The 24,881-nt window shown below is 46.2% G+C and overlaps 1 long non-coding RNA gene across 1 annotated transcript in view; it reads right to left on the minus strand.

Moving 5' to 3' along the window:
• LOC131514070 (uncharacterized) overlaps positions 1 to 24,881 on the minus strand; it is a 104,368-nt gene that overhangs the window by 60,800 nt on the left and 18,687 nt on the right. Inside the window, exons 2-4 of the long non-coding RNA XR_009262922.1 lie at positions 15,025 to 15,192; positions 3,594 to 3,638; positions 346 to 436 (exon numbers count right to left, since the gene is read on the minus strand). This is a non-coding gene — a long non-coding RNA (uncharacterized LOC131514070). The remainder of the gene's footprint in view (positions 1 to 345; positions 437 to 3,593; positions 3,639 to 15,024; positions 15,193 to 24,881) is intronic.

A 24,881-nucleotide genomic window follows, 5' to 3' on the forward strand; every position in this document is an offset into this window, starting at 1 on the left:
AGCTGGAGGTGGAGGGAGAGCCTGAGCAATGGGAGCAGGGAGTGGCCTAGGGAAGGAGAGGGCACTCAGAGGGGTGGAGGTGGCTGCTGAGCCAGGTAATCTAATCATGGGGTGAGTCATAAAGATCACTCACTCCCGTGCACAGGACGGCCTATGAAATCACATTAATTTGAAGAGGGTGTAAAATCCACGGAGAATTCCCCTCTCTTCCCCACACACATGAAGATAAACTGTCTTCAGCTTCCAATATGATCTTACAACAGCTTGTCAGTGACAAAACAGCCTCAAATCCTCCCATTTATCAAACGGCCAATCCTGTTAGCAGCTTAAAAGAGACATAATTACCTGCGGCCTTTTGTGTGATTCTTTATACTAACGCCGCTTCCTTCTTCCTGGCAGCGGTCCAGAACGTGAGCTCAGAATTCATTCCTGGTGACTGGGGAGATCATCAGAGATGTTAAAGTTGGGGGACAAGAGCGGATGGTTGAGGTGGGAAGTTGTGCATTGTGGGCAAGTCTGGGCTGTGTGTTAGCACCACGGACAGAGCCAGGGCTTGGAGCCTGGGAGCAGCAGCCTGGATGGTGGGGTAAGGAGGAGCCAAGCCCAACGAGTGTGGGCAGAAGCCGGCCGGCCACCTAGGAGCCTGGCAGGCATCTCAAGGACTAAGTTTCAGTTGCCTTTACAGAGCAGTGGAGACTCAGCCCATGGCACATCAGCACTGACAGTAGGGACAGGATGTAGAACAGGCTTGGCCTTTGGATCAGTAATTTGGGGAGACTGCCCCACCCTCAGGTAAAGCCAGGAGCTCCCTCCCTCTTTGACTCCAGTGTGGCTGACACATTTTGAGTTTCCATGACTTCAGACTCTGCCGCACTGCTATTGGGGAGAAGAAGAACGTTCCCAGATAACATTTACTGAATGCTCACTATGGGCCAGGTCCTGTTCTAAGCATTTTGTACATGTCATCTTAATTAATATAAACCTCATGAAAATCTGTTCTATTATCCCATTTTATAGGTGAGGAACCAGAAGGTAAGTGAGGACAAGTCACATATCCAGAACTAATTCAGATTCATGGTCTGCAAGCTGGGCTGTCTACAAGGCAGTCTCTGGCCATGATGAGAGATCAGTTATGTGGCTCTGGGTTGGTGTCTCTTCCTCTCCACACTTCCTGCTATTCTTCAGGCCAGTCAAGGCAGGCATCTGCTCTCACTGCTTTGGGGAGAGGGATGAGAAAACCACATGACTGATCTTTTCTTCCATGAGAAATAAGACATCTGGAACTGGCTTCTCTCTGGCCAGAGCTGCTCTGCAATTTCATATCTTCATTCCCCCAGCCCCTCCCTCTCTCTACTGGCCCCAGGGCCCTCACCTCTACATATTTCAAGAGGCTGCCTCACCCCTCTCCTCTTACTGCCCACTGCCAACCACCTACTTGCTACCAGCTTTCCCCACACTCCTTTCCATTTTCCAGCAGGCCCTAGGGAATCCTCTGCTGGGAGAAAACCATCAGAGTCCATTTGGAAGCCAGATAAAGGGGCAGACAGTGAGACAGACAGCAAGAGACAGATGAGAGACGGAACAAAAATGAATTTTGAAGTGCTGTTGAGTTAATGATTGTGATCAAATCCTGTTGAGAGATAAAGCCAGGATTAGTAATCTGGGAGTATCTTCCAGAATTTCTAGAACTCAGCTTTAAGTCAGTTGGCTCTCTCTGCTCACCAGCCCTCCATCCTCACCCCTGTCCTCTAGAACTCCCTCCCAGACCAGCATCCTTTCCCCCATCCCACCCAGCCTCAGGGCATTCATCACTTGGGTTAGTGATTTATCAAAGACTCCGACAGTGTCTGTTGGCAAAAATCAATCTGTGAGGAATGGGACCAACTCAGGGTCCCCTGTTCTCCTGAGCCCCCCACCATCAATCTGCCCCAGAGTAACTCCATGGCTCTGACATCACCACTGCCCCCAGCCTCACCCCAACCTTGTTTGGGTCCTTTTCTGTTCTTAGAGAGAAGGGAGAGAGGGAAGGAAGAAAGAGGTGAATTAGTGTCTTCTCTCAGATGTTTATTTTGTTGTTTTTAAGCGAGAAAGTCCCAGCTCTATTAAACGTAATCAATAGTTGGCCCAAGAGAAGCTTCCCTTCTCTGAAACATTTGAAATCTGGTCAAATCATTTTGCCCCAATACAAAGTAATTTATCAATTTCAAAACCCTTCTAATCAGTAGAGACTATGGAGTTCCCACTCCTGCCATCTTCAGCTGCAGTGTGCATACACACACACACACACACACACACACACACACTGTGCACAATGCACAAACTCCTCTATTCTCTCTGGACAACCCCCCCTTCCTCCTTCCTCCATCTTACCTCCCAGGGACTACAGAATGTCCTCCCCCTCAGCTCAGCCTCTAGGCTGGGTGCCATCCTCAGTGTCTCCAGCCCAGCCTGTGTGCTTCTGGCCCAGAGAGACTATAGGCCCCTGCAGGTCTGCTATGCTTAGCCCTGGGGACCTGGAGGTGGGCATGTGCCCAGCCACAGAGGGCTGCTGAGTGCACTTCTCTCCACCCAGGTAAAAAACCACGTTAAGGGATTTCTGTTTATAAACAGAGCCCAGAACTGGAGCCAGTGGGCTGGGAGGGGCCTAGAGCCACCAAAATCATTCCCTAGGACCTTGGCTCTGGTCTCCAACGGGGCAAGCAGGATCAGCTGTCTGGAGAGGGGTTTGCTGGCTGAACCTGGGGATGATGTCACAACACTCTCCTGCCTCTGAAGCTGCTATTTTTGCCCTCGAGGACAGCCTGTGTCTAAAGGGAGAATGCGACAGTAGTGAAATCACCTTGCAACTCACCCTCACGCTCCTGGGGAAGAGCGGCTAGAGCCTTTGCCGCTCCATTATATCGGATTCTCGGCAGGTCTTTTGTGGCCACCAGCTGCAGTGGCCAGATAGGCCACTGACCTTTGTGGGGGGCACCTACTGAATAGTTGATTCAAATGCTATCCCTACAATGGACTCTGCTCATTGCTCCCTCAGAGAGCGACTGAGGAAATTGACTCAGCGAGCCAGGGGCCTGCCTCACAGGGGAACTCAGGAGCACAGATGGCACATAAGCTTTCTGAGACCTCTATCACAGAACAGTCAAGCCAGGGGCCTTACTCTGACCTTCAAGGCTCTCCATCAGGCCTAACCAAAAACCTTCAACAGACCTATAACAGCATGCCTAGGACTCTGTAAATATGTGTGCAATCAATGAATGTGCTGAACTCTCTGTGTAGTTCTGCACCTGCCTTGTGCCTCCTTTCTCCAAATGTATGCCAGCTCTTCTAGGGCTAGGCCCAATGGTTTCACATCTCTTTGGAGCCCTTATAGTTCCTTACCTAGGGCTCTGCACCAAGTAATATTAAACTAGAGTGAGCACAACGCTTATGGTTTATGAGGCATTTTAGTATTAACTGTCTATTCTGCAATAATGCTGGGGGTTAGCTATTATCTTGTTTTACACTGAAAGAACCCAAGGTTCTGTAGACCAAAGGCAGGCTGCCCCAAATGTGCTATTTTGGCATACTAACTATTCAAAATAAAAGTTACTTACAAGATAGTCAGTGCAGGAAGGACACTCAGACCCTCCTCTGTCTCCCTGAAATCAAGAAATATATATCCCATGTGAAAGGTACCCTCTCGGTAGAGGTAGAGAAACATCCTTACCACCAGAGATGAGAAATTTAGAGCTGAGAAGACTACATAAACAACCCTTGTAACTTATTCCAATTTACTAGCCCAGCCTAAATTCTGACGAGAATTCTTTACTAATTGAAGCTCCCAAATTGGAGTTTTCTTTTTCCTATCAACTCCTCACAAATGTATTGTCTCTTTGTCTGAAAAGTATAAAAAACTGCCTGCCTCGGTCATTTCTTTAGGTCTTAAATTCATTATTTGGCCTCCCTGCACATGTAATAAGAGTTTTCATTTTTCTTCCTGTTAATGAGTCTCATGTAAATTTAATCCTTAGTCCAGCTGGAAGACCTTGAGGGCAGAGGAAGAATTTTTCCTTCCTTTTACTTCAATGCGGTGAAGTAATATGTCCCAAACCACACTGAAAGTAAGTGATAAACCTGGGATGCCAATCCAAGTTCTCTGAATCCAAATCCTAAAATCTTCCACATCATTCATTCATTCATTCACTCACCATACAGATGTGGAGCATCCTTCTTATGGCAAACATTAAGGCTTTTTTTATGGCAATCTAAAACCAAGTGACATCCCTTTTCCTTAGGTTGGGAAAAGAGAGACTTCAGGGTGAAGTGCTTTGCCCAAGGTAAGACAGTAAATAGGAGATGGAAATACATTAAACCCAGGCCTTCTGATCTTAAATCTGGAGTCTTCCACATTGCACCACACTGCAGGTTCATCAAGGGCTTGCTATATGCCAAACGCTATACCACAGTCTTCGCATTTGGCATGCTTCTGTTAGTATTCCCTTCTATATGTGAAGAAAACAAAACTTTGAAAATTACCATATTCAGAGGCCAGGCTGGGATTTGAACTCTGTTTCTCTGACTCCAGAATCTGAGCTCTAGGTTACACTGGCTTACCGATGATGATAAAAGCACTCATTACACATCCAAATAACTGATGTTTATTGAGTGACTGTTCACAATAGATATAAGGTTCATAGCTGTAAACTCTGGACTTCTAGGCTGGCAGCTGGCCCCTGGCCCATACTATTCCTCACAACCACCTCTGTACCTAATAATAACTGCCCACATTTCCTGAGCATTCACTTCATGTCAAGCACTGGGCAGGGCCCCTTATGTGCACTCTCTCTTTGGGTCTACATCATAGATATAATTTTCCTCATTTGAAGGGTGTGGCAACCAAAGCTCAGAGAGATTCAATCACTTGTCCCTGGCCATACAGCCTATCAGAGAGACGTCAGTGTAGAAATGTCATCTCGTTCTTCCACCTTGCAAGCCATTTGGGGACAGCCCTCCGATCCTAGCTCACCACTATGACTGTACATGAGGATTATAAATGTCATTTCCCCAGGAGTTTGGGAAGAAAGTAGGAATATGGCACCAAGGGCCACTGCAGCTGGAGGGAGTCTTCAATGCTATAGAGAGTAGAAAGGCACATAGATCCAAGACTAAACCCTGTTGGGAGAAGTGTGGTGACTGACACTTACTGAGGAAGTGACTGAGAGAACAGCTGACTTTGGGGAACTATAGTGCCCATTACTGGCTTGGATCCCCCAACCCCACCCCTCTGAGGCTGAGGACTGCCCCAGCCTCCTCCAGAAGGGGCCATTCCTCTACCCAGAGAATGGCTGCAACATGAACCAGCTCCAGCCTTGCCCCGATTGCTTTCCACATTGATGGATGAAAGTGCCTCCACAAATTGGAAAAATAACTAATGCGCTACTCCCAGACCCTGCTGCCTGTGAGTGGAGGGGGCACTCCACTTCTGGGTTAGCCCAAGAACTGGGAGGAATCAATCCCCTGAATAACAACCCAAAGCAGCAGCAGGGAGAGGCTCCCAGCCTGGTGGGGGTGGAATTACATTTCCTACAGGGTATTCTCCGTGTCGCTTCTCATCACCATAATATTTACATCAAATGCAAAAGGCCTCTTTGGAATAAAACCCTGAGGTTGTAAATGCCAAATCCAAGAATGTCAGCAAATGCAAAAGATCAGGTTCTTTGAGCAGCAGTCTCTCCCTTCCCACCAGGCAATGCCTGCCACAACCCCCTGGGGTGACTGGGTGGGCTCCTGAGCAGCCCTGAACCTAGGCCAAGATCGGGAAAGGCTGGGAGCATGCAGGGAGCTTAAGGGTACCCAGCTCTGGTCCAGAGATGGCAGGCAGCCTTGTCTCTTCCACCTGGCTTCGTGCAAAGTTTGAGAAAATTGTGTTTACACATACTTCCTATGAGAAATGCAGCCAGGTCATCTCATGGACAAACAGGTGGACTCTCTTCTATGGAGAGAGCCTTAGGGATCAGTCTGCAACCCAGTATCATAGTTTACAGCCCAGTGGCCAAGTTCTCTTCCTAGTGGGTCCCCTTCCTCCTCTAGCTGCCTCCTTGTGGCCCAGGAAAGCTTTTCTGAGGTCATTTGTCCATCAAACATTTATTGAGCACTTACTAAGCACCAGGCCCTGGGGATACAATGGTGAAAGGAAGGAGCTTCCGTTCTAGTGGGTAACATACATGGAGCAAGTTAACATATAAATAACTTCAGATGCTCTGTGCTCTAAAGAAAAGAAAGTGAGATGAAGGGACAGAGAGGGACTGAGGAAGGCCACAGTTGCCTGAGTAGTCAGGGAAGGCCTCTCAATGAAGGAAGGTGGTATCTGACCTGAAGAATAAGAAAGAGCCACCCCATGAAGATTTGGAGGGTAAGTGTTCCAAACAGGGGATCAACAAGTGTAAGAGCTTTGAGAGGAGAGTGAGCACACGGTGGGCGGGGGTGAGGTCAGAGGTGCAGGTCATGCCAGTGATGGAAAGCAGAAGGATTTCATGCAGAAGGCACCAGGAAGCCATGGGAGTGATTTAGAAAGGGTACAGGACTATATGATTTACATTTTTAAGTCCTGCTCAGATAAGAAAAGTCTTGGTTGAGTTCTGGTTTCACAACCTATTCACTGTGTGATCTTGGGCCAAGTTCCTGCATTATTAAACTTTAGTTTCTTTAAGAACTTCCCAGGGAGTCAGAGGATGACATGAGCTAACATGCACATATGTCTAGTTCAGGACCTGGTGTCAGTAGGTGCACAATTAATGTCCCACCTTGTGTCTCTCCCACTCTGTCTTTCCTCTGAGCCCTAGCCCAGGCCCAATCTCTGTGCGGCTGTACACACTATGTGCATCCAGAGCTTAGTGGGGTCCCACCCCTTAGGTGACGAGATGAGACTGCACATGCTCCAGGGGCCACATGCTGCCAGTGGAGTGGCCAGGATGCCTGGGCACATTTGCATGCAGAACTTCTGCATCTCCATGTCATTCACTGCACCAGTAGGGCAGGCACAGCATCCAGGAGAAAGGTCACCAGTGCCACCTGAGGATGTTCCTTTACACTCATCTGCAATCCCCCCACCCCTTTGTGCCTAATTTTTGACTCCAGTAGTTGCCTGAGAAGGAATGAGAAAAAGCAACTTGTGGGAGCAACTGGAGGGAGCAAACGATAAAGGGCTTTGTCAGGCAGTTGGAGATTAAGCCAGGGCTGAGAGCAGAAGGGGTGACCCCCTCTCCTTACTGGAGCTGGGCTCACACTGCATCCAACTCCAAAGTGGGGAGGGAGTGGCAGCACTGAGAGAATCCCCCAGCAGTTGCCTGTGTAGCCACTTGTCCCCCTGACTGTCTTCAAGAGACAGGGCGCTTCTCTTCCTTCCCTCCCTCCCTACACTGGGCTCCACAGAAAGGATGTGATGAGGTTAATTAATTGCTTGTGGAAAGTTCTTTAGAAGGAGGAGAAGGAGCAAGGGAGCCATCATGTCTGGGAGCCAGAGGGTTCTCGACACAGTATTAACAGTGAGGCCTGTCAGCAACAGTAGAGGTTGGGAGGGTGGGGACAGCAGAGTGGGGGTCGTGACAGTGGCTACAGGCAGGCACAGGAAGATAGTGGGGCAGCAGAGGAAAAGAACGTGGGAGAGGTCTCAGAGAATAGCCTCAGGTAAGTCTCCAATTCAGGAATGTTTGGGAAGCCCACAAGAGGGAGTTGGTTGGGCAGGGATGTGTGGGGGCCAAAGTTAAGCTCCCAAAGTTAAATGTTCTTTGTCCTGTCAATTCCTCACAAATTTATTGTCTCTTTGTCTGAAAAGAATAAAAACCAAGGGCGCCTGGGTGGCTCAGTCTGTTAAGTGTTCAACTTCTGCTCAGGTCATGATCTTGAGGTCCGTGGGTTCAGGCCCCGTGTTGAGCTCTGTGCTGACAGCAGAGCCTGGAGCCTGCTTCGGTTTCTGTGTGTCTGTCTCTGTCTCTCTCTCTGCCCCTACCCCACTTGCACTCTGTCTCTCTCTGGCTCTGGCTCTGGCTCTGGCTCTGGCTCTGACTCTCTCTCTCTCAAAAAATAAACATTAAAGTTTTTTTTTTAAGTACAAAAACTTTATGTCTCAAATTCATTACTGGGCCTTCCTGCACACATAATAAAAGTTTGGGTTTTTTTCTCCCATTAATGTGTCTCACGTAAATTTAATCCTTAGTCCCACTGGAGGACGTTGAGGGCAGAAGAAGAATTTTTCCCTTCAAGTAGCAAGGCCCAGGTTGAATCAGCCCAGGGTGTGAGGCAAGGAGGAGAAAAAAAACATAACCCAAGCCACAGGTGCATCCGCCCTCCCTTCCTACCAGCTGAACCTGATGCCAGGAGGCCTCCACCATGCCTCCACTCCACTCCCAGCCCTGAGCCTTGGGAGATCTCCCTCTTTTAGAGATCAGCATACTTCATTATCCATGAGAGGCCCTCCTTCTGCCCATCCAGCTTCTCAGAAGCTCGTGTAGCTCCAATAAGTCCCCCAATGATATCCTCAATTTCACACATAGGCCCACTATTCTCAGCATCTCCACCATACCCAGAGGCATTAACATAGGGCAGGCTGGAAACAGGCAGAGAAAGCTAAAACTGGAGGAACCCAGAGGGTCCTGACTGAGGTTCTGAACAGCTCCAATTCCTTCAACAGAACCTTCACAGCTCTCCCTGGGTACCCTTTCCTCCCATTCCCACCCACACCACCATCCTGCTGCCATCTTCAAGGCTTCATTCTGAATGTGAACATGTGAGGGTTGGTGACTCAGGTAGCTTAGATTACAAGCTTCCCCCAGAAAGCACCAGCCTCCACCCCTCCCATCCTGTCCTTAACACTGGCTCCGTCTGTTCCACCAGTCCTGTCAAGGACAGCCCCCCCTGCAATCTGACCATGGCAGCAGCTGGCAGGGCCCGGGGCTGCACTTGACATCCTGATCCAACCATATTCTCGGAGAGGAAGCAGGTTGAGAGTTCCGCATGCTTGCACACACCTGCACATACCATGCACACACTCACTCCCTCAATGTCAGCCTAGACTAGAGAATTGGTTCTCCAATTTCCTGGGTCACAGACCCTCTGGCCATGATGAAAGCCAGGCACCCTCTCCCCCGGAAGATGTGTGTGTGTATATATATATATATATATACAATACACTATATATATATATATATATATATATATATATATATATATACACACACACAATATATACACACACACACACACACACACACACACACACACATATATATTGCATATCTTATCAGGAAGGCCTGGTATAAGGGTGGCCTGTCCTCTGATTCCTCCCCTCAGTAACAATCCTTGTTCAGGGCTTGGGGTTCCCCTAAGAAGATATTTTCCAGGGAGGTGGGGATTTGGCTAAGTTGCTGGGTACCCTTTTATTGGCTGAGTTTTGGGGACTCCCTGGGAGCAGTGTCAGGGGGGCTGGGCTTAGGGGCAAGAGGAATCTGCATCATCTCCAAGGACACTTCCAGCTTTCAAACTTGAGGACTCTGCACTTCTGTCCACACATGCCTCCTGCCCACCAAGGCAACTCAGGATCTTCTTGAACCAGGACAGGTGAGCTCTGAGCTCCCAGTGTTTATTTACCTGAGTCATTCCACAGTCTGACCAGGGTTTTTCCATCTACAGTGAGCAACAAGCATGTGGACAAGGAAACTGGGCTCTGCCTGGCTTCAAAACTTCCTGAGATTGGGCACAAACCCACTGCTTTGGGTAGAATGCACACCTGGAGACCACATATGTGCACTGGCATGTAAAGCACACACACACAGTTCAAGACACACACAAACTATGCAAGAGCATGCAGAAACACACAAATCATAAAAACAAGATGAAACATGCAAAACTCCAAAAAGCATATACATGAATACACAAACTGTTCACATACACGCAGTCACGTCATGCAAACACACGTTCATGTTCTAACATGTAACTTCCATTTCCACCTCCTAGAGACTATTTCAGCTCTATTCAACTTTCTATTTCTCTCTGCCATGTTCTCTCTGTAGTCTGTTCACTGTGACAGAGTCACTCTTCCGTCCTTTTCCTCATCTGGCAGATCTCTAGTTAGCCTAGTAAGCCTCTGTATTAGGGCTTTCCTAGGCCTGCCATAACAAAGTGCCACAAACTGGGTGCCTTATAACAATGAAAATTTAGTTTCTCAACAGTTCTGGAGTCCAGAAGTCCAAAATCAGGGTGTCAGAAGGATTGATTCCTTTCGGGGGCTCAGAGAGAAAATCTGTTCCATGACTCTCTTCACTTCTGGTGGTTGCAACTCTTGACATCCCTTCGCTTGTAGACACATCATCCCAATCTCTGCCTCTATAGTCACATGGCCCTCTTCCCATGTATGTGTCCAAATTTCTCTCTTCTTATAACAACACTAGTCTTTGAAATTAGGGCCCAGCCAGTGTGACCTCATCTTAACTTGATGATGTCAACAAAGACTGTTCCCAAATAAGGCCACGTTCACAGGAACTGGGGATTAGGACTTGAATATATCTTTTGGGGGGGGGACACAATTCAATCATAAACAGACTCTTAGCCAAATATTTCCTTTTCCTTTTTAAAGATTTTACTTTTAAGTAATCTCTGCACCTAACATGGGGCTCTAACCCACAACCCTGAGATTAAGAGTCATATGTTCCACTGAGATAGCCTGGTGCCCCCCCACCCCCGCCAAGTTTTCTTTTTTCTGTGAGTCCTTCCTTGACCTTCTCCCTAGACTGGGTAACGTAAGCACTCCTGTCATGTGCTCCCCCATCACAACACTTAGCTCATATTATTGCTATTGCTTCTTTAATGGTCTCTCTTCCCAGCTCTGAGGGGCTGGGCAGTCTATTCCTTTTACTTACCATTGTAAGTCTAGCACCTGGGACAGTGCCCAGTTGTGACAAGGTCTCAATAAATGCTTGTTGAATGAATTAAACCATTTATACACACAGTATAAATATGTTAATCATATTCACATGCTTAAGGGCATACTGTACATACGTGTACAGATATATAAATCAAGCATATACACAGATACATGAAAACTATTTACCCATACAAATCCAGGCCTTGAACACAGTCCAGCAAGTTCTAATTAGTCAACCAATAATGGCTGAGTTCCAAAAAAATCCAACCCTTCTCTAAGTGCACTGGGAGAGGCAAAAAAGGGTCACCAATGGTCTCCTGTCCTCAAGAGACTGACAGACTAATTGGAAAAACAAGACTAATATATGATGAGAGATGGTATAGTATTTCATTCTATTTTGTGAGCTATGAAGGCTCAGAGGAAGAAGCTCCGTGGGCTAGAGTAATCAAGGGAGTCTCCTTGGCGGAGGTGAAGGTTGAGCTTGGCTCTCCTGTGTGGGTAGGCTTTAGACATAATGAAGAGAGAAGAGAGGAAATAGCATGTGTAAAGGCCCAGGGGCCCATTCATGGCACCAATTTAAGGGGAGGATCCCATGCTAGTAGCTGGAGTATTGTGGGGAGATCCAGATACCAAAGCTACCAATGTCAGTCTAAGGATCTCCAGTTTCTAATGGCACCAGGTAGTTCAGTCTCTTCCTGCCAGGTGCAGGGAGTAATTTCTCCAGAGTCCTGTGACCTGGGCTTCAAGGGGCTGAGGGTAGGCAGAGATATGCTAACTGTGTACCTCAAGCCCTGAGAACATGGGCACAGTCCCTGGCAGGGCTCCTCTCTTCCCTCAGAAGCTGTGGCAGGCAGCAGCACCTGCTGGAAGAACAGGGTCAAGCTGAATGACTGGTCCCTCCACCCATTCCTTCCCTGGGAGAGGTAAGTGACAAGCTGGCAGAAAGCTTCAGTGATACCTTTGTTGGCAAAGCAGCTCCTGTCAGCCACCAATGACAGGGTGGGGGCGGGTGGCCAAGGGGTAGAGAGAAAGCCTCGCAAAGCTCCCTCCCAGGCCCTGAGCCCTGACACCAAAAGTCTCCTAAGGGACAGACCATGCAGTAATGAGGAGCCACTCAGCAAGGAAGAGGGGCCACTGTGCCTGCCCTCACCAGGGAGGGTGGAGAGATAGTGAGCTCTTTCTTTTGGCACTGGAAGAAATGATAGTTCTTTCAAACTGCAGGGACAGAGAAGGGCTGAGCCTGGAGCTTGAGAAGCAAATAGAAGGCTTCTATTACATGACAGGCCTCCTCTCTCACTTTGAAACTGTCCATTTCTACCAACCAGAAGTGGTAGTTGTCATGGGAGTATGGAGAAGCCACTAAGAAAAAAGTGGAGACTGCCAGGAAGAGGAGAGGAGCTAACATTTCAAAGATGGGAAATCTGGCCTGAGCACCTTTTTACTGTAGACACTGTCCCTGTCCCTTCATGTGCTGCTCAGAAAGACCCCCACTAGGGCAGAGGAAAGAGTAAGACAAGCTCTGTGCTTGGAAGGTGAAATGATTTTCTTGAATCTGCAGGGTAGGGTTCGAAAACTATTCCTTAGGTAAACCTGGGTCAGTCACTGGAGAGCATCTGGGCAACCAGGTGGAGCTAGAGCCAGAGGGCAGTGAAGGGATGAACACTCACTGGCTTCCGGGCATCATCTGTGGCCACCTGCTCTGCAGTGACACTGGATGCAGCCCTCACAAAGCAAACAAGACGATGGTAGGTAGAATCTGAGGCCAACATTCTGGGCTTGCTTTAACGTCGTGCAGGGTGTGTATAACTCTAGATAGCCAAGCTCCTGGAGACCCCCAGAGTCCCCCATAAGCCTAGGAATGCAGAGCACACTGTTGACCTTCTCCTCCTCTCTAGAGAACCAGTTTCCCAAGTCATAGCCTGGACGGTGAGATTGGTGGGGATGGGGTGAAGGCTGTCCTAGATGTCACCTTCTCTTCTTCTTAATCTGGTCCAGACTGCCCTGCCCTCATGGCTGCTGGGCCCCATGAGCCTCTGTGAAAACCCATTTCCTCTCCATTCAATGATACAGTCCCTCCCTCAGACTCTGACTTCTGTCCCACATCCTGAGCATTTCTAGGCCAAAACCTTTAGCCACCAGGATCACAGAAGCCTGCTGGCCCTGCAGCTCCAAGCAGGGAGGAACGCTAATTGGCATTAACAGAGACCAGGCCAGCAGCTCACAAAAGATCCTCTCTTCCTGACCAGAGTCATGCCTGGGGCACAGCCAGCTTCTGGTGTGTCTGCTCATGGGGGGAGGGGATTCTTTGGATGATGGCAAACAAAGAGAGGGGAGTGCCCCACTGGGACTCTCCTGCTGGTGCTCACATACACTCAGCAAGAACATGGCCCTTCTTTCTGTCCCTCAACACAACTCCTCAGACAGTGCAGAGCACACTAGCAACTTTGTCTCCTTGAAGTCCACCGTTCCTTGAAGTCCACCGTATGTGCTCTTTCTAACCTGATCTCACCTGGAACAAAAAATGCTCTGAGGTCAGACTGCCTGCATTGATATTCCAACACCACACTTAATATGCGTGACTTAGACCAAAACATGGTACCTCTGTTTTCTTGTCTGTGAAAAGGGAATAATACTACCTAACTCACTGGGTTGTCATGAAAATTAAACGCTATCCAGAAAAAGCTCTTAGCATGGTCCCCAGCATGTAGTAAGCACTCACTCAATAAATGGTAATTGCAGTCACATGATTATGGTTATTATTTCTTGGACTCAGTTCCCTTTGTTGTAGAAAGTTCCCATTTCAGGACTTCAACATTGAGCATAGAGAATTAACAGGGAAGGCACCCCAGAGAAATTTGTTGAACAGATGGAAGGAAAGGAGGGAGAGAGGGCAGGAGAAAGGAAAGCGGATGTATTTGTATTTGTCACAGGTAAAACCCACTTTATGAGCAGACAAGAAAGACTCCCATTCAATACTCCATCTAATAGACTGTCTGTCACTGCCTAAAATTTCACCAATGTTGATTCATTCCTTTGAGTAAAGCACTGCCCACTTCCCACTGGTCTCCTTTAAGATGCAAACAGTCACACTTTAGTTTGAATGACTGATGAGAAGAGATGGTTTGAGGCACCAGAGCCTTTGTGGGGAGGAAAAGAATTTTGACAAGAAAGGTGCCAAAGGGATCATACAATTTTGCAGGAGGCTGGATCTAAGAAAATTGAGAGCAGGACACTGCAATTTCCCTTCGTAACAGTTCAGATGTAACTGAACCTCATATGCAAGAATGTCTTCCTTGTCTCTGTCCTAAATCCTTCATGCTATGGATTATAGGACAAAATGGTCAACTACTTCTCCACATTATAGGCCCAGCACAGAATGTATGACTGTATTTGTTCCTGAAGGTTTTCTTTTTCTCCAGGTATGAACTATCCACATGCAATCTCAATCCTAAAGTGATTTTCATTTACTGGGGAAATTTGAAGACTATCTCTTGCCAGTCTGAGGTTAAACACAGAGGAAAATCTAAACGCAATTTTCCTGTTTGAGAAGCAGTTACAATATTTTTAAGCAATTGAAGCTTCAAAATTTCAAATTCAACATGCAGTTAGGCCTCCACCACAGGAACTACAGATTTTGCAAAGTTTACAAAACAGTGGAATATCTCAGAGGCTTTTCCCAAATGCTGAATCTTTGAGTGTTTCATAAATGAAGATGTTCTGGGAGACTAGGTGCAGTTTTACTGCTGTTTGGCTTTTGGCTGGGGCCTTTTAAAGCAAATGTTACATGGGGAAAGTGTAAGAAAGGTTCTATAACAAAGTGTCAGAACAATAATATATTTTAATAGCATTATTTATCAACATCTATTGGCATTTGGAATTAACAAACACTCTGGTCCATACCCATCGAGCATACATAATAAATTTAAAGGGCTTGTCTTGCCTTTGGTACAGTGAAGATGACCCACCTAGTATCCTTGTGTCATTTTGTAGAGGCAGACTGTTGGGGGTGGATAGAGAGAATACACAGAGACCATAGCCAGTTTCTACATTTTCCCTGGCCCATTCCCCAGGCCTGGAGAACCCAGTCTGCTTCATGAGTTCTCCCCAGGTCTCCTCATGAAACTCACCCACTACAGCAAGCAGACAGAGGGCTCTGAAGACATGTGAATCACACTATCCTTATGTCCATCAAGGCAACCAAAGGGCCAGCAGTAGGGGACCCCTCTCCATAGCCACAGTTGACTGGACCATTACCAGGAATGTGGTAGATGATCCATGGGCCAGGAACCTGGGGCCTGATGGGAGGAAAAAGGTGACTTGGGTCAATCAGATTTTCTCTTCAGGGAATCTATATAGACAAGCACTGTAACAAAGAGACTCATAGAGCAGTGGCTTCAACAAGACAAAAGATTATCTCTTTCTCATATAAAAGCCCAAGTGGATGCAGTAGCTCTGCTCCACAAAAATCCATACAAACCCAGGCTCCTTCTATCTTGTTGCTCTGCCCCTCTGGACATTACTCTTATTACACCATGACCACATTCCAGCCAGAAGGCAAGAAAATGGAAGGGAGAACACGGGCTTTCCTTTTAAGGGAACAACCCAAAAGTTGCACACATCACTTTTGCTTATATCCAGTTAGCCAGGGGTGCCTGGGTGGCTCAGTCCAACTCTTGGGTTCGCTCAGGTCATGATCTTGAAGTTTGTGAGTTCAAACCCCACATTGGGCTCTGCAGTGACAGTCTGAAGCCTGTTTGGGATTCTCTCTCTCCCTCTCTCTGCCCCCTGTCCCCAGTTGCTCTCTATCCCTCTCTCTCAAAATAAATAAATAAGCTTAAAAAGATCCCATTGGCCAGAATTTCGTCCCAAACCACAGCTAATTGCAAGGGAGGCTGTATGGCCAGCTAAAAACTTCTACCACATTAGAAAAAAAGGAGAATGGCTATTTCAGGACAACCAGGGGGCTTTGTCACCGTGTCTGGAGAGTGTTCAAAGATGGAGTTAATGCTGAGAAAAGACAGATGAGAAATGGCGGGGATGTCATTGAGGCCTGCAGATCCAGCCATGCTTAAAGCCAGTTCTATTCTATTTTTGATTTGTCAGTTATATCAGCCAATAAATTCCTTTATTTTTCTATTATTATTAATTATTACTATTATTATTTTGTTTAAACTAGTTGGATTTCAGTTTCCAGCACCCAAATCTAAAGAGTTCTGGCTAATTCATGGCAAGATCAGAAGGTAAAAATTCATAAGGAAGAAAGAGGACAAAGGTACAATGAAGGAAAAGCCAAAGTCATGAGGAAATAGAACCTTCAAGACAGAGAAAAGCAGAAGCCAGAAGACATAGAGAAAGTACAGAGAGTCAGTAGCTGGTGACAAGGCAAGAGGTGGACACACAGAGAGAGGCTAAGCTGCCTGACCAACCACATCCTCCTGCAAGGGTCCTTCCTGTAAAGCTACTGTGAGGTTGAAATTACTTTCTAGCTCAATTACAATGTATGGAAAGTTGTATTATTCTTCAAAATATTTATCCTCCCTCTTTTGGGTGCCCTTTCTAAAGGGGGAATACACTTCCCACTGATGTCAGGGTTGGCATAGGATTTACTTTGACCAATAAGATGTGAAGAGAAGGTTTACGACCCAGTGGGCTCCTTTGTTGGCCTGGGCTCCAGATTAAAGGAAACATGAAGCAGAGCTGCAGCTGACCTATGACAGACATGTAACATAAGGGAGAAATAAACATTTCTCATAGGCCTCTGAGATTTGGGAGTTGTTTGTTACTGTAGCATAACTTAATGTAAGCTGACTGATACACAATGTCTATAGAGTCTGTATTTACTGCAGTTCCTACTGATCTTGAAATTTCATATTTTCAGGTACATATTTCCTTGTAGTACAGCTTTTTCTCTCCTTATAACCAAGAGGTCTATCCGTGAAGCCAGGAATGACAAGCCTACATTTCATGATCAAGTGCTCCTTATTACCAAGTCCTTTTCCAATTCTTATTCCCCAATAATTCTGGTAGCCCCAAGAGGACATGGGACAGGTCTGATTATAATAAAACTGGGTAAGTGCATAATGTAAGTAATTTCATGTTTGTAAATTGTATAGAATTTTTGCAATACAAAATCAGAAATGGATCATTTTAACAATGCGGACTTCTCAAACTTAAGGACATTGTAGGTTAGAATACATGCTGCACTGGTGACGACAACAATGATGGTGACAAGAATTCATACAGCCCTTTTATATTTCCAAAGCGTGTCACATATCTGCTTGCTTTAAATTCACAATAGCTTGTAGATGTTATCCCCATTTTACATATAGGGAGACTGGGGGTGAGAAAGTTGAAGAGACTTAACAACCTATGGAGCTGGCACCACATCTCCTGGCTCCTTGTCATGCCCCTTCTCCCCTGCCTGTTGCATTAGTCATAGCAGGCACCCCTGGCAGAAGAGGAGAGCACCCACCTCCATGACAGGTGCTTGGGAAGGGCAATCAGGGACACTGTGATTTGAATAAATAAGTGAATGCATGAATATATGACTAAATGAATGGATGGATGGATGATGAATAAATGGATGAGTGGATTGATGAGCAGATAAATGGCTGGATGGGTAGATGGGTGATGGCTGGATAAATGGCTGGCTGGTTCTCTCTTGTATGGATGGACAGGTAGATGGATGGATGGATTTCTGTGGTCTAAGGGAAAAGACAGTGGGGTTCTCCCAGAGTCTGGAAAGCATGCACACACATTCCTAATACTCTACCACCAGAATACTCTATACTCGGCCAATATCTTAATGCTTCTTGCCCAAGCGTCTTAATTCTCCCTCACCCCCAAGAAACTAGAATATGTTTTACCCACAAGTTTGTCTATTGCTACTCTACAACCGATTAGCTATGTTCACTTCATTTCTCCATGCCTCAGTTTCTTCACTTGTAAAATGGAGATGAAAATAACACCACTTTCAGAGGGTTGTGTGGGAACACATAATATATAGAGATCATTTAGTAAAGTGCCTCACATATCATAAGTTCTCTATAAATAATAACTATTATAATTATTATTCTCTAAAGTTTAGGATGGTTGCCTGTGGAAATCAAGGTAAGTCTCCAGAATCATACCATATTGTGATTACGGTCTTTAGCCCTTTTTCATTAGTGGTGGAATCTGTAATAATACAATAACCTTTATTTTATTACACAGCCCTTGGAAATTGAGGGTTTCATCCATGTCAATTAATTCCTTCGCAGCCCACGTTGGCAGTGACAATCAGAATGTCAAAATGTCTCTGAGGATTCCTAGGAAATCTGAGGCACTTCACGATGAGACTGCCCGGGCCAGAGACCAGCCGGAGTGAATCCTTAATGCACTTCACAGGAAGGGGGACTCTTCCGAAATGCTAATACAATCAACCTGAAAGGCAAACTTCCAGCTTCCTGCTCAGTGATCAGACCTGCGCTCCCAGAGCTGAGGTGCTCTCCACAGAGAAGGCCAGAGGCCCTGCCTCCTCACCTAGTGCGCTGGGAACAGCGGTCCATCCTAAGTCCCCGAGCACATTGCAGGTGCTGGGCAAGGCTTGCAGGCACTTCCTGTTGCAGCCAGCCAGGGCAGCAACGCAGACTCACTCTGGACACAGAGTGTCCTAGGTCCTAGGTCTGCTCCATGGACACAGCAGGAGGAAGCTTAACCAAGAAACAACCATGGAGTAAAAAAGGAGATATCTGGATAAAGAGGAACTGCTTAACTCCTGGCATTTGCTCCTGGGACCCAGTTTGTAACATCCTCTGGAGCCAGACTGCTTCAGTCCAAACCCTGGCTTCCCTACTTCCTGGCTGTGTGGCCTTGGGTACATTACTTAACCTTGCATGTCTTACTTTTTTTCATTTGTAAAGTGCATCTGATAATACCTGCCTCCTGCGGTTGTACGAGGGTTTAATGATTTAATAAATATAAAGCACTCAGAACAATGCCTGATGCATAGAGAGTACCAGACACATGTTTGCTATTTTTATCCATTCTTATATTCCTTCATTCATGCATACCTTACTTCTTCCACCCATCCACTTATTCCTGCACTCATGCACCTATCTAACATTCCTATCTGAACCTCTGATGAAGTCATGTTAAAAATGAATAATAAGGGGCGCCTGGGTGGCTCAGTCAGTTAAGTGTGTGACTTCAGCTCAGGTCATGATCTCACAGTCTGTGGGTTCAAGCCCCAGGTTGGGCTCTGTGCTGACAGCCCAGAGCCTGGAGCCTGCCTCAGATTCTGTGTCTCCCTCTCTCTCTGCCCCTCCCCTGCTCATAGTGTGTGTCTCTCTCTGTCTCAAAAATAAATTAAAACATTAAAAAATTTTTAAAAAGAATAATAAATATCAAAGTTAGGTTTGAGACTCAAAGAGCTACCGTGGATAGCCTAGGGAAGGTATACTAGCCCTCCATTTTATGCAGCTAATGTTTCACAAAATTTCCAGTTGTATGGAAGAATTAATATTGTGAAAATGTCCATACAATCCACAGATTCAATGCAGTCTTTATCAAAATGTCAACAACATGTTTCACGGAACTAGAACAAATAATACTGAAATTTGTATGGAGCCACAAAAGACCCCAAATAGCCAAAGCAATCTTGAGAAAGAAAAACAAAACTGGAGGTATCACAATCCCAGGTTTCAAGATATACTACAAAGCTGTAGTAATCAAAACAGTATGGTATGGGCACAAAAACAGATAAATAGATCAGTAGAACAGAACAGAGAGCCCAGAAATAAACCCATGATTTTATGGCCAATTAATCTACAATAAAGGAGGCAAGAATACATGATGGGAAAAAGACAGTCTCTTCAACAATGGTGCTGAGAAAATTGGACAGCTACATGCAGAAGAACAAAACTGGACCACTTCCTTAGACCATACATAAAAATAAACTGAAAATGGATGAAAGACCTAAAAGTGACACCTGAAACCATAAAACTCCTAGAAGAAAACACAGACAGTAATCTCTCTGACATTGGCATTAGTAACATTTTTCTAGACATGTCTGCTCAGGCAAAGGAAATAAAAGCAAAAATAAACTATTGAGGCCACACCAAAATAAAAAGGAATTGAAATTAAAAATGAAAAAAAAAATCATCAATCAAATGAAAAGAGCCTATGGAATGGGAGAAGATACTTGCAAATGACATATCTGAGAAAGGGTTAGGGTCCAAAACACATAAGGAACTTATACAACTCAACACCAAAAAAAACAAAAACAAAAACAAAAACAAAAAAACAATCTGATCTAAAAATGAACAGAGGACCTTAATAGACATTTTTTTCAAAGACATCCACATGGCCAACAGACACATGAAAAGATGCTCGACATCACTCATCATCAAGAACCCAAATCAAAACCACAGTGAGCTACCATCTCACTAGAATCAGAATGGCTAGAATCAAAAAGACAAGAAATAATAAGTGTTAGCAAGGATGCAGAAAAAAAGAACCCTTGTGCACTGTTGGTGGAAATGCAAATTGGTGCAGCCACTATGGAAAACAGTATGGAGGTTCCTCAAAAAATTATAGATAGAAATATCATACAATCCAGTAATTCTATTACTGAGCATTAACCCAAAGAAAATAGAAACACTAAATCAAAAAGATACATGCATTCCTATGTTTATTGCAGCATTATTTACAATAGCCAAGATATGGAAGCAGCCCAAGTGTCCACCGATATGTGAATAAAAATGTGTATAAATATTTTTATAAATATACAATGGAATATTACTCAGCCACAAAAAAGAATGAGATCTTGCCATTTGCAACAACATAGATGTACCTTTAGAGTATAATGCTAAGTGAAATAAGACAGAGAAAGACAAATACCAGACGATTTCACTTATATGTGTAATCTAAAAAACAAAACAAAATAAACAAACAAAAAATCCAGATTCTTATATACAGACAATAGACTGGTGGTTGCAGGAGGGGAGGCGGGTGGGGAGACAGGTAAAATAGGTGAAGGGGATTAGGAAGTACAAACTTCCAATTATAAAATAAATAAGTTACAGAGATGAAAAGTATAGCATAGGGAACACAGTTGATAATATTGGAATAACGTTGTATAGTGACAGATGGTGACCACATTTATTGTGATGAGCACTGAATAACATATAGAATTATTGAATCAATATATTGTACACCTGAAACTAACATAATGTTGTATGTTAATTATACTTAAATTAAAAAAAAAATCTCGAACCATATGACTTTGTTCGTGTGGTTTTCTCTTTTTGGATGCTTCCCTTCCTTCTTTTCCCCTCAGAAAAGTTAAGAAAAAAAGTTGTTAACGTTTATTCATTTTTGAGATACAGAGAGAGAGAGGGCGTGAGCAGGGGAGGGGCAGAGAGAGAGAGAGACAAAATCTGAAGTAAGCTTCAGGCTCTGAGCTGTCAGCACAGAACCGGATGTGGGGTTCAAACCCACAAACTGAACCATGAGATCATGACGTGAGTCAAATTCGGAAGCTCAGCCGACTGAGACACCCAGGCTCCCCTCCCCTCAGAAAACTCTTCTCATTCTTCAAGCCTAGTTCATGGGTCACCTCCTGGGTGAAACTTTTTTTTTTTTTTAATGTTAATTTATTTATTTTGAGTGAGACTAATCGTGTGTGTGTGTGTGTGTGTGTGTGTGCGCGCGCGCGCGCGTGCCAGGGAGAGGGAGAGAGAGGGAGAGAGGCAATCCCAAGTAGGCTCCAAGCTGTCAGCGCAGAGCCTCCTCACACAGGGCTCAATCTCATCATGAACCGTCTGAGATCATGACCAGAGCTGAAATCAAGAGCCAGACGCTTAACCAACCGAGTCACCCAGGTGCCCCTTGGGTGAAACTTTTGTAACTCCCATTCATAACTATTCTCCATCTTCTTAATGAATGTTTGTTTTACTGAGTAGCTGACTTATTAAGGCTCCCAATGTTCTTTGTTCATATTAATATTATCGCCTATATCACCTTATATTAAAATTAGCTACTTAAGCTCTTCCTTCTGCATGGAACACTATTTCCCTGCCAAGTAGGCCACTTCCATTTTTCATTCAGGTCTTGGTTTAGAAGTCACTTCTTCCAGGACGCCTTCTTTGACTTCCCAAATGTAGTCTTGGGGGCTCTCCTGCAAGCTCTCACAAGCCCTTGCTCCTTCTCTCTCACTACACGGGCCACACTGGCAGGTAATTTCCTGGTTCATCTGACTGTCACCCCTATGGGACTGCATCTTCTGTAAGGTTAGGGACCAGGTTGGGTGTTCCCAGCACCCAATATGGTGTCAGGTACACAAGTCCACAGTATGAACAGCCCCTTAGAGGGTTATGTGGTGCACAAGTATGTATGGCAGCCCTGCCCTGGAATGGTGCCTGACACAGTAAATATTTGGTCAACTCAAGTTGGTGGCAAAGCTTAGCCATCCCTAGGTCTCAGTGCCTGGTGCCTCCCCATTGCTACTCTAGGCCTCACCCAAAGATATCTCGGGCTCCCTCCTTCCTCTCTCAGAAGGTATCCTGTGTTTGGGAAGCTCTCAGAGCACCTGGAGGTAAGTGGATGATGGAATGCACTGGGATGGAAAGAGGTGGGTTCCCTGAGCCTGAAAGTAAGGAGGGTGATAACAGGAAACACTGACTGCTTTCTGGAGATAAGGTAGGCTTTGCTCCCATCTCCCTCCAGCTCTGACAAAGGCTACCTGATGCCCCTCCTTCTCAAGATATTTAGGCATTGCGGGACCAATCCCACAGAAGGCAGAATAGGGGAGCAGTTAAGTGCAGACCACGTTTCAAATTCCAGACCACTTTTTATTAGCTGTGTGGCTTTAGGCAGGTTGCTCAGCCTTTCTGAGCTTCACTCCCACCTGTTTAAGAAGACCTCACAGGGGAGCTGTGAGGATTAAATGAAATAGCACATGTAATATGCCTGGCACAGAGTAACGCTCCATGAATGTTTGCTAATATCATTGTTGTTGTTTTTGTTATTAATCATCTTGTCAGAGCCAGCTTGGAGCTGAGAACAGATGAATGATGTGGCGTGGATACACCCCCCCGCCTCTTTCCAGCCCCTCACTGAGGCCCAGAGGAAAATGGGCATTTGTCAGAACCACAATCTGGCAGCAGAACCAAAACATTCACATCACACATCACATCGACGTTCTTTCCTCCTCATGGTCCGTAAAATATCACTGCTGAGTGGGAACTTACCTCCCACCTTTTCTTGTCATCTGGAGGCTGAGACTGGACTCTGGATTAAATTTGTCGCTTGAGCACCCACCTGTCACGTGAACTCAGATGAGTTGCTTAGTCTCTCTGAGCTCCAGTTTCCTCATCTGTAAGATGGGAATAGTCATAACAATTCCTGCCTTACTGTGAAGCATCAGTAAGATAATCAGGAAATTCGAGGAGAGCAGTTAGTAAGCTGCCTAGCTCCAAGTAACAGAGCAATAACTCTTCATTATTATTACCTTATTTTATTAGCAAGTTTTAGGGTATATGGCTGTTGGGGGAAGGAGAACTTAAGGTGTATCTTTGATGGAGGTTTTTACTCTTCCTGAGAGTCTAGGCTCTGGAGCTCCTAGCAAGAGCACACCCCATTCCTATCTCAAGCCTGGGGACCACCCTTCTGCCCTTTGTGGGATTGCTCCCCACTCCCTTCCACACTGTGCCTCCAACTCTGCCCAGGCAAGCTGTGGCCTTCCTCTCCTCTCCCGGTGCCTCCACCATGAGCCACTAACCTCAGAGCCTTCTCTCTGGCATTCCAGCATCTGTGAGATGCAGTTCTCACCCAGTGACAGAGGAACCCAGGCTCCCCCAGGCTGGGCAGGCTGCTGGGGTTTGCTCTGTCTCCCACAGGCAGACACAAGCCTGTCCTGACCATGTTAGAGAACAACACCCCTCTGGGTGGCTTCTGCATGCTTTGTTCCACCTGTCTACAGCCAGAGCTGGTGGCTAGTCCTCAGGGATGCCCAACTGGCCCGGGGTTTGTTGCTAATTTGGCATCACCATCCTCACTCTAGTGTCATCCAAAGAGCTGTTTGTCTTTGCAGGTCCCGGAGCACCTGGATATGTGGAGGCCCCTTGACCCTGTCACACCGGGGAGGCGGAATCTCAGAACCAGGGATTATATGGGAGAGGAGGACCCATGGCCCTACTTTGGGCCCTCACATCTCCCACCTGCTTCCTTTCCAAGAGCAGATCTGGGGCCCCCACCTCCAGATGCCTAGAGGCCTGAGGAGTTGTCGAAACCGCTGAACCTGACACGTGTAACTGTAGGAGACGCCAGCCGTCTCTTCCAGATGCAGGCTAAAAATACAGAGGAGCAAGGGCCCTCAGTAATGGAGACTTTAAGAGCCTGTGACATGCGGCAACGTCTATGCGGCCGCTAATGAGCTCTGAGCAGTCGATGCCCAAGCCCTGACTGAACGCGTGGGCTGGGAGCGGGGATGGGGGTGTCACTCAGCATTTGTCCATCCTAGCTCAGAAATCTGGATTGTTGGTGTGGGCCAGGTGATTGGGGACCAGCTCAAGCGACCCTGTGACAACCAGCTAGGGAGACTGAGGCCAAGTGTCCGGAGGTGGGAAGACATACCCGGGAGAGACAGAGACTTCAAGAGACCCCAGCCAGATCTCTGCCTCTCTGGCTCCCAGTCTTGCCCCCAGCCCTGTGCCCCAGAGCCCAACATGAAACCTGCTCTGGGAGACCCCAGCAAACGGGTGATAATCAACCAACTGAATGAGTGAATGATAAAGACCTTCCTCATTGCAGCCTGAGCTTCCCAAGGATGGGAGCTGTAACTCAGCCACTGTCACTCCGGGAGTGCCTGGCACAGAGTAGACACTCAAACACTGCTTGCTGAATGAATGAACACCTGGTCTGCTTCTTGTCCTACCCCCTTCCTGAGTGTGGAGACAAGGAAGCCTATGAAAATTGTGGCTGTTGTCTCGTTCCACTGATACCG

The sequence above is a fragment of the Neofelis nebulosa genome, chromosome 1 (genome assembly GCF_028018385.1).
Source record: "Neofelis nebulosa isolate mNeoNeb1 chromosome 1, mNeoNeb1.pri, whole genome shotgun sequence".
NCBI lineage: Eukaryota > Metazoa > Chordata > Mammalia > Carnivora > Felidae > Neofelis > Neofelis nebulosa.